This window comes from Anopheles marshallii (genome assembly GCF_943734725.1).
Source record: "Anopheles marshallii chromosome X unlocalized genomic scaffold, idAnoMarsDA_429_01 X_unloc_205, whole genome shotgun sequence".
Classification (NCBI taxonomy): domain Eukaryota; kingdom Metazoa; phylum Arthropoda; class Insecta; order Diptera; family Culicidae; genus Anopheles; species Anopheles marshallii.
The window spans coordinates 12,501-16,848 of NW_026525786.1; positions in this window are offsets into that span (position 1 = coordinate 12,501).

Consider the following 4,348-nt stretch of genomic DNA (forward strand, 5'->3'; position numbering starts at 1 on the left):
CTATTCCAACTTGTACGTTCAACTGGTGAACATTATGTTGTGAAGGCGAGCTCCACTGTACTTACCACCGGGTATGGTGTTCGTACAACCATCAGTAAACATGCGAACCAACGACGATCGAAGGAATGAATTCCGATCTCAGCATCGTTGGCTATGATCGGACAATTTACGGGCTTGCAATCCTCTACTTTCCAAGACCACAGTAGCGGTCTTCAACGTGCGTTCAACTTTCCAACACTTGTGAGCTATTCCAATCTATGCGTCCAACTGGTGAACATTATGTTGTGAAGGCGAGCTCCACTGTACTTACCACCGGGTATGGTGTTCGTACAACCATCAGTAAACATGTGAACCAACGACGATCGAAGGAATAAATTCCGTTCTCAGCATCGTTGGCTATAATCGGGCAATTTACGGGCTTGCAATCCTCTCCTTTCCATGACTACCGGAGCAGTCTGGAATGTGTGTTTCCAGCAATCCAACACTATGTGAGCTATTCCAACTTGTACGTTCAACTGGTGAACATTATGTTGTGAAGGCGAGCTCCACTGTACTTACCACCGGGTATGGTGTTCGTACAACCATCAGTAAACATGTGAACCAACGACGATCGAAGGAATAAATTCCGTTCTCAGCATCGTTGGCTATAATCGGGCAATTTACGGGCTTGCAATCCTCTCCTTTCCATGACTACCGGAGCAGTCTGGAATGTGTGTTTCCAGCAATCCAACACTATGTGAGCTATTCCAATCTATGCGTCCAACTGGTGAACATTATGTTGTGAAGGCGAGCTCCACTGTACTTACCACCGGGTATGGTGTTCGTACAACCATCAGTAAACATGTGAACCAACGACGATCGAAGGAATAAATTCCGTTCTCAGCATCGCTGGCTATGATCGGGCAATTTACGGGCTTGCAATCCTCCTATGCACCTGGCAATGTATGGTAGTGTTTCCTGCTGCTTTCCTGATTTGGATGTGTACCATGGCCTTTATCAGGCACTCTCTACTAGCTCCGGAATCGAACCCTGATTCCCGCTTCCCGTCACAACCATGGTAGTCCTCTACACTACCATCAATAGTTGATGGGGCACAGTCAAGTGAAAGATCGGTACCAGACTTCAACTCAATCGGCCGATTGGTTTAACTAATAAGTGCACCGGTCCTACCACCTTCAGAAGCAGCATTCCCGGCCTGTTGCATGTATTAGCTCTGGTTTTCATCAATCTTCCCCTGCTGTGTTATACTGAGCTTATGCGGTTTCTCGATTGTCGTGCAAAGTGTGTTATCACACATACCCAATATGCTCAACTCTCATGTTCGTTTGACGCACCAAACTTTATTAGTGATGCACCACACAACAGGTTTTAATATACGCGATCGTGTGTGTTTCTGTGTGAACTTGGTGCGCCAAGTCCATTTGTGATGCATCACTTAGCTAACCATCTTTCGGGACTGTTTAGGGTATGTGCTCCTCCACATCTATGCTTACTCGTACACATTCTCTGTCAATAGGTTTAAGATCGGGCATTCTACCATATCATTGCCTTAATGCTTTCAAATCAAGGCTACCAGGGTAGCCTAATTGCGTTCGAAACTCAACTTGTGAGCTGTCGGCCCTAGAAGTTTTTTAGGCTGCTAGGACCTCTCTCTATATTTTGCCTTTGGACTTCTCGAAGCTCAACTTGTGAGCAGTTCCATGCACCACTACCCGTATCTCTTAGCTTAGTTCTAGCCATGTGCGTTCAAAGCTCAACGTTAAGCTGTGTCCTGCACCACAATCGTTATATAATAAGCTTATCTCTAAGCTTTTTTGCGTTCAATGCTCAACGTTAAGCTATCCCTTCGCTTAGAACCTCGCTCTACATTTTGCCTTTGGACTTCTCGAAGCTCAACTTGTGAGCAGTTCCATGCACCACTATAGGTATCTCTTAGCTTAGTTCTAGCCATTTGCGTTCAAAGCTCAACGTTAAGCTGTGTTCTGCACCACAATCCTTATATAATAAGCTTATCTCTAAGCTTTTTTGCGTTCAATGCTCAACGTTAAGCTATCCCTTCGCTTAGAACCTCGCTCTATATTCAACTTTCAGATACCTCAAAGTTCAACTTATGTGGTCTGCTATCGAGCTTGAAGGGCTTCGTTCTCTGACAGAGGGGGGTTTTTGGGCCAAATTATGCAATATTAGTTTAACCTCCGTCGCAGAACCACATTTGACCAGGTCGAGAAAAAAATTTTTTCGTGACGACCTGGTCCCCCATAGTAGGGAATGAACATGACATCTTAACCATATTTGACCATTTTCAAATTTCTCGTCGCGGAATGATGACTTTACTAGTAAAATTTGTTCCGGGTAGGGACCTCCCATACAAAATTTTCATCGCTCCAAAAGTGATTTCGTTTCACTTTTCAACATTTACAAGGTCCATAAATCATGTTTTGAGACGATATGGAAAAAAAAATTTTTTGCCCGTCTCGACCAACTCGACCGATGGTGACCACAGTAGGGTGCTCCATACAAATTTTCCTTATGTGGAATTTTTCAGTGTAAAATAAGGTTTCTCCAATCGATCGCGGGTTTCACTTTTCATCATTTGCTAGGTCTAACTATGATGTTTTGAGTGGTCCCGCAAAAATTTTTTCTTGGACCGGGCCTTCCTTCCCGGCCCTGTCGGTGTGCTCTGCAGTAGGGTGCTCCATACAAATTTTGCTTATGTGGAATTTTTCAGTGTAAAATAAGGTTTCTCCAATCGATCGCGGGTTTCACTTTTCATCATTTGCTAGGTCTAACTATGATGTTTTGAGTGGTCCCGCAAAAATTTTTTCTTGGACCGGGCCTTCCTTCCCGGCCCTGTCGGTGTGTTCTGCAGTAGGGTGCTCCATACAAATTTTCCTTATGTGGAATTTTTCAGTGTAAAATAAGGTTTCTCCAATCGATTGCGGGTTTCACTTTTCATCATTTGCTAGGTCTAACTATGATGTTTTGAGTGGTCCCGCAAAAATTTTTTCTTGGACCGGGCCTTCCTTCCCGGCCCTGTCGGTGTGCTCTGCAGTAGGGTGCTCCATACAAATTTTCCTTATGTGGAATTTTTCAGTGTAAAATAAGGTTTCTCCAATCGATCGCGGGTTTCACTTTTCATCATTTGCTAGGTCTAACTATGATGTTTTGAGTGGTCCCGCAAAAATTTTTTCTTGGACCGGGCCTTCCTTCCCGGCCCTGTCGGTGTGCTCTGCAGTAGGGTGCTCCATACAAATTTTCCTTATGTGGAATTTTTCAGTGTAAAATAAGGTTTCTCCAATCGATCGCGGGTTTCACTTTTCATCATTTGCTAGGTCTAACTATGATGTTTTGAGTGGTCCCGCAAAAATTTTTTCTTGGACCGGGCCTTCCTTCCCGGCCCTGTCGGTGTGCTCTGCAGTAGGGTGCTCCATACAAATTTTCCTTATGTGGAATTTTTCAGTGTAAAATAAGGTTTCTCCAATCGATCGCGGGTTTCACTTTTCATCATTTGCTAGGTCTAACTATGATGTTTTGAGTGGTCCCGCAAAAATTTTTTCTTGGACCGGGCCTTCCTTCCCGGCCCTGTCGGTGTGCTCTGCAGTAGGGTGCTCCATACATATTTTCCTTATGTGGAATTTTTCAGTGTAAAATAAGGTTTCTCCAATCGATCGCGGGTTTCACTTTTCATCATTTGCTAGGTCTAACTATGATGTTTTGAGTGGTCCCGCAAAAATTTTTTCTTGGACCGGGCCTTCCTTCCCGGCCCTGTCGGTGTGCTCTGCAGTAGGGTGCTCCATACATATTTTCCTTATGTGGAATTTTTCAGTGTAAAATAAGGTTTCTCCAATCGATCGCGGGTTTCACTTTTCATCATTTGCTAGGTCTAACTATGATGTTTTGAGTGGTCCCGCAAAAATTTTTTCTTGGACCGGGCCTTCCTTCCCGGCCCTGTCGGTGTGTTCTGCAGTAGGGTGCTCCATACAAATTTTGCTTATGTGGAATTTTTCAGTGTAAAATAAGGTTTCTCCAATCGATCGCGGGTTTCACTTTTCATCATTTGCTAGGTCTAACTATGATGTTTTGAGTGGTCCCGCAAAAATTTTTTCTTGGACCGGGCCTTCCTTCCCGGCCCTGTCGGTGTGCTCTGCAGTAGGGTGCTCCATACAAATTTTCCTTATGTGGAATTTTTCAGTGTAAAATAAGGTTTCTCCAATCGATCGCGGGTTTCACTTTTCATCATTTGCTAGGTCTAACTATGATGTTTTGAGTGGTCCCGCAAAAATTTTTTCTTGGACCGGGCCTTCCTTCCCGGCCCTGTCGGTGTGCTCTGCAGTAGGGTGCTCCATAC